We start from the raw sequence: 6,716 nt of genomic DNA, 5'->3' as shown, positions 1-6,716 counted from the left end.
TCTTTTGTCTCTAACTCACTATTATTTGTCTATTTGTTTTCCTGAGAAACTATTTTGTAGATAATAATATGTAAAACAATAACCATTGATAATTTCCTACCATTTTGTCTGTAATTTGCTAAGTCCCCCCTATTATTGTTATCCTTCTTTTATTCTTTAAAATAAAAAATAAAAAAAATATAAGACAGATATAACAGATAGAGCCAGGGGTATATAGCTCAGTGGTGCAAGCACCTATCTGGCAAGTGAAAGGTCCTGAGTTCAATTCCCAATACAAAAAAAAAGAAAGAAAATTTTAAAATATAAAAACATAAAGTAAAAAAAAAAACAAACAGATAGAGATATGACAGAGAGAGAAGTTCAGAATGAAGACCTTGATTCAGATGAGGAAGAAAATAGTAATGTAAATAAATACTTGACTAGTCAAAATGCTACAAAATGGTCAAAAATATATACCTGAACAAACCAATGTTAGAACTAAGTCAGAAAATGTTATCAGATTATTACCAGGGTCAAACCTACTGTTTGACAGTACCAATTTTTTTTGGTACCAGGAATCGAACTCAGGACCTCGCACTTGCCAGGCAGGCACTTAGGCCACTAAGCTGTATCCCCAGCCCAAATCTACTGGACAGAATGCCAATACAGCAATTCAATGTTGGAAATTGTTTGTGACAGACAATGTGCTATAAGATGTTTTGAAATACACTAATAATGAAACATAAGAAAACATTCTATATGTATTAATAATAATATTCAAAAATATATTCATCATGACTCCTTACTATCTGAACCAGAAGCCTTCATAGCAGGACTTTACCATTCTAATCATCAGATTCTAAAGGACTTATGGAGAAGGGACAGATGTGGCACTGAGGTGTTTAAAACAATAGTGACTCTCGAGCGATTTGGTTTCCTTCAAAATTGCCTACGTTTTGATAACAAAAACCTACCAAGAAAGAAAAAAAAAATCTGGCAATTCTGCTGCTATTCACTTGTTTGTTGAAAGCTTTGTTTCAAACTGTCAAGCAATTTATACACCATTTGAATATATGACAATTGATGAATAACTTGCATCATTTCATTGTTATTGAAGCTACCAGCAAAACATGTCAAGTAAACTTTCCAAATATGGTATAAAAATATATGCCCGGGTAGATACAAAGAAATTTTACATGTTAAACTTAGAAATTTATCCTGGAACTCAGCCACTGGGTCTTTCTTTGTGTAGTAATAAACCGTATGACTTTGTGAACAGGCTTATTGCACCTATTTGAAAAGTAGCCCAAATGTCACATTTGACCATTGGTTTACCTGTTAATGTTACATTTGCTAAAAGAACACCAGTTGACCCATCACAGGAACTATACACAAGAACAAAGCTGAGATTCCTGAAAAAATGTTGCAAGTTCACAATAGAGAAATGTATAACACAATCTTTAGATTTCAAAAAGACATAACATTGACCTCCTATATGGTGAAGAAAAATAAAATAGTGTTGACACTGTCAATATTATTCCGTAATTGATACTGCAGGCAGGTGTGGTAGTACATGAGGCTGAGGCAGGAGAATCCTATGAATTCAAGGTCAGCCTATGCTACACAGTGAGTTCAAGGCTATCCTAGACTACATAGTGAGACCCTGTCTCAAAACAAAGATTGATAATGAATCCTCAACACAAATGAAGCCAGAAATGATCATATTTTACAGCAAAATGAAAGATGAAGTAGATGTTGTTGACAAGTTATGCAGCAACTATGATGTCACTCAAAACACAAAGCATTGGCCAATGGTGTGTTTTACTCAATCCTAAACATGACAGACATAAACGGTTTACAAAGAAAGTAACAAGTATAAAATATAATGGAAAAAATTTCTTGGAGGATTGGCACTAGAATTAATACATGATTAATTACAACAGAGGAAGAACAAGATGTACCTGCCCAAAGAACTCCTCAAAGGAATTCTGGAGCAGACTGGTGAACAGACAGGTGAAACACCACAAGAGCATCCTAAAAAATATAGGAAACCTATCAAGATGTCAAGTATGTCCTACTAAAGAAGGCAAGAAAATAAAACACATATGCTAACAGTTTAAGCGATATTTGTGTATGGAACATGCAGTTTGCATGTGTGAAAACCACCTTAGGTGTGATCATTGAAGCAAAGATTATTTTTGTGGTAGAGTTTGATTTGTATTTTCATTGTAGTTCATATGCTAGGGAGACAATTCATCTCTGGAAAACTGGGTGCTGGGCCAATTACACTGCTCCCCTGCCCCAAATTAACAGAGGTGGTTGGATCTTGGCAAAGGCAGAGGTCTATAGTTAGCCATGCTCACAGTGTATCACTAAAGTAAGTAAAACCCAAAACATACAAGAGATAATATGAAAGGGAAAGACACTCCTCAAAGAAAGGAACAACTGGGATGAGGGAAAGAGAAAAAAGAAAGAAAGAAGGGGGGCTGGGGATTTAGCTCAATGGCACAGCGCCTGCCTGGCAAGCTCAACATCGTGAGTTTGATTCCTGGTACCAGAAAAAAAAAAAAGAAAGAAGGAAGGAAGGAAGGCCATATACATATATATGTAGAAAAGCTAGGATAACTACTGCTGATGTCTGGTGGTTTACTGAAAGGAACAGTTAATACTTAAAATTTTTTATATTTTGACAAATTTTGCATGCTTATATCTGGTAATGATTTGAAAACAACAATATGCAATAGAATAACTATTGGTGAATTCCTACCATCTTGTCTAGTGAAACTCTGTAGTCTCTAATGTTTTTTTTTAAATAATTATTTTTTAATCTCTTTTTTAATCTCTTTGAACAGTCCTCCATTCCTTTATCTGGTAATCTGAGCAACTTCATTGAAGATAACAGTATGTAATATAACAACCACTGCTAATTCCTATCATTTTGTTTTGAAACCCTGCATCATCTTTAATGTTCTTGCTTTGTTTTGTTTATGTCTGTGATGTTGGCATTTTGCTACTGTTCTTTTTTTACTACTCTCTTTTAAATTAAAAATGAAATAATAGCCAAAATTGTCCAACTATAAGGAAATAATTAGTATACAGATAAGCAAGGCAAATAGAACCCCAAATAATGATGATCAGAAAAGACTTCTCCACAATACATCATAGTCAAAACCTCAGAAGTCCAACACAGAGACAGAATCTTAAAAGCTGTTGTAGAAAACTAACAAATAACTTGTCAAGGTAAGCTCATTAGAATTACAGCAGACTTCTTAACACAAAGCTCTAAGGCCAGGAGAGTTTGAAGTAAAGTGTTTCAAGCCCTAAAAGAAAAACAACTTCCAACCCATACTAATATATCCTGCAAAACTGTCTTTCAAAGTTGATGGAAAAGCTAGACATGGTGGTGCATACCTATTATCTTAGCACCCAGGAGGCTGAGGCAGGAAGCTCACTTTGAGTTCAACCCCAGCCTGAACTACATAGCAACATCCTGTCTCAAAAATCAAACAAACAAAAAACAAATTTGATAGAGAAACAAGGTCTTACCATCACAAAGAGCACCTTAAGAAAGTCATGACCACCAAAAATGTTCAGGGATATCCTAGAAAGAGACAATGAAGCCTACAGTGTATCATTAAAAGGAAGTGATACATATGTTACCAAGCCTGGGCAGGAGCAGAAGGCACAAGTAAATTACATGAAACAATTGCCCAAATTCCTACTCCTACTATGCCTTCTATGTTGCTATATTGTTTCCCAGTGTGCACCCATGGCCTTATGGGGTGCAGTATATATCAGCTGGCAGAGAAAGAGAAAACTAGGGTCTGGTTTCTAGATGGTTCTGCATGCTATGTAGGCAGCACCCTAAAGTGGACAGCTGCAGCACTAAACGCCTTCCCAGGACATCCCTGAAGGACAGTGCTGAAGGGAAATCCTCACAGTGGGAAGAACTTTAGCCAGTGTACATAGTCATACATTTTGCTTGAAAGAAAAATGGCTACATGTGTGATTATATACCAATTCATGGGCTACAGCCAATGGTCTCGCTGGATGATTATTGGAAAGAGCATGACTAAAAAAATCGTGATAAAATTATTTGGGAAAAAGATACAGTAACACTTCAGTTTACAAACACTTCTGTTCATGAACAATTTGGTTTATGAACAGAAATTCTTGGCAAAATTTTGCTTCTGTTTTCAAATACTACATCAGGTTATGAACATCTCTACAGCCATATTTCTTACACGAGCAAGGATGTAACCATCTCCCCCTCTCTGACATATGGTTGTGGCTTCCTCTAGTCAAGATCACGGTTGCAAACAGACCTGTGCACACTTGCTGTGAAGATTTTTAGTGTGATTTCTAGCACATACAGTACCATACACTATTATTCAATCCAGCATGGCTCTAAAGAAAGTTCAGAGCAAGCATGGGCAGAAAAAGAAAAGAGCAGAGCAGTAGAGCAGAGCGGTAATGAAGGTGACCAAAAAGTGCAGAGCAAAAATGGTAAAAAAGAAGGATTTTGTTTTTTGAGACAGGGTCTCACTACATAGTTCAGGCTGACCTTGAACTAACCATGTAGTCCAGGCTTGCCTTAAACACATGGTGCTGTTCCTGCCTCAGCCTCCTGAGTGCTGGGATTACAAGTGTGCCCCAACCAGCCCGGCAAGAAGAAGGTTTTGAAGAAAATAACCATTGAATTGAAGAAAGAAATTGTATAAAAGCATGAGCATGGTATTCAGGTGACTGATCTGCCCTCAGAGTACAAGGTGGTAAAGTCAACAATTGCAGCTATTTTGAAGAATAAAAATCCGTCAAAGGAGTTGAAGTGGCAAAAGGAGTAATAATGTTAATCAAACAAAGGACACAAGTGCTAGAAAAGTAGAAAAACTTCTGTTAGTGTGATTAAATTTTTGCAGGAAAATAGGCCAAACACAGGAAAAAACAGCACCAAGGTTTAGGAGGCAGTTTATTGCATTGGTGGGCTTCTGACTAAAATCTCTCCTAAAGAGCCAAAGCCTTGCCCAGTGAGGTTTTCAGGACTTTTAAAGGGAAGGTAAGAGGGGAGGTACAATGGCAAATTCAGCACATATGATTGGAGGCCCCACAAATAATAGGGGAAATGGTCTCAGATCAGTTAGAAAAATAAACATCCTTTCCCTTAGTGTTGACAATCAGGGAGAGTCTTTGGACAAAAGACTTTGGACCCCTTCCAAGTGGGATCATAGGACATATTTTGGGAAAATCTGGACTAAATGCTCAAGGGCTGATGGTGATTCTGGGCTTTATAGATACAGATTACCAAGGGGAAATTGTGGTATTATCGCAGGGAAAGTGAATCCAAATTTTTGCTCCTGGAATAAAAGTTGCTCAACTCCTCTGGGTTCCTTGGTCTAAAGAAAAGGTTAGAGGGCACTTCCAGGTAGATGGTGGAGGGGTTAACAGCAGAGAAACATCCTTTCTGAGATTTGGTGTCCAGAAACTAGAATACAGCAATGTAGTGATGTGGAAGCTAGAATATGGGAGAGGGAGGGATGTGAATCCTTAGGACCCAGCAAGGAACTAAAGTGAGAATTGTTTTTATATGCATATGAACATCATTTCTACTTTTGTTGTTGTTGTTCTGTTTTGTTCTGTTCTGTTCTTGTTATTTCTTTCTTTATCTGAGACATTATTTCTGATCTGATGTCTTCTATGGCCTGATGGAGTTGTTCCTTTACTTCAGTTGCTATCATTTCAGAAATTTCAGGTGTATGACTTCCAGGCTCTTCTGTGTTGATGTCTCCTGGACTTGATTTGGGTGGTGTGGAGGTCTGGGATTGCATTTTGCTCCTTTGTTTTGTCGTTTTTGAAGACCTAGAGGTTCTCTGGAGTGCAGCCTCTGTTCTGTTCTTGTTTTTACTTCTTCCTTCTCTCTTTTCCTGCTATCTTCTTCACCAGTATCACAAAGTTCAAGTAATCTCCCTCTGTCTTCCACTCTTGCTTCTATTTCTCTATTTTTCCCCTAATCTCTTTTAAATTTTCTCCACAAGGGTAAAAATCAAAAATTGAGGGCATATTTACTGAATTCAATTTTCTGGTTTGCTTTAGATTTTGTTATATAATCACAATTATAGCTCATATGGTTAAGGATGGCAAATTAATAGTTACCACAGTTTGTCATTTTCTTGGCTGTGCTTGATGCTATTGTTATTACTGATTGTACTAATTTAGCAAAGGTGGCATAATTGTTCTAATCAGTTGTTCTTCCTGCAATGCCAAGACCAAGACTGCCTAGGCGTCATAAACAATACTATAGGCCAGAGACAAAGAACCAGGACTAAGCCAGCAATTTCTAGGGCTAGGCAGCAACTTCTCATCTCCAATAAACTAAAGAGGTAGGATCTTGCAACAGATTCAAAACCCAAAAGCCACCTACCCCTGGATGACATCTCTGAGATGTAGTCATTTCTTAAGGGTTCTTAATATTAGCAATAAAGCTACCTACCAAAAGCAATTTAAAAACATCAACCCAGGAATTAAGCATACAAAAAACACAAAATGAGAAGACACAGAAGCAAGATGTAACCCCAGACTTCCAGCTTGAAGAAGGCAAACTTAGGGAGCAATAGAGTAGAACGAGTCAAAAGCCACCCACTTGGACTCTCTGAAATGCTAACAGGGGAAGTAACAAAGCAGATAAATAAGGCTCTAGATAAAAATCAAATCAGAAATAGTTTCTCAGATAACTAGAGATG

Source organism: Chinchilla lanigera, unplaced genomic scaffold (assembly GCF_000276665.1).
Source record: "Chinchilla lanigera isolate Chin_1 unplaced genomic scaffold, ChiLan1.0 scaffold00068, whole genome shotgun sequence".
NCBI classification, from domain to species: domain Eukaryota; kingdom Metazoa; phylum Chordata; class Mammalia; order Rodentia; family Chinchillidae; genus Chinchilla; species Chinchilla lanigera.
Note: the sequence above shows the minus strand (reverse complement) of the source record.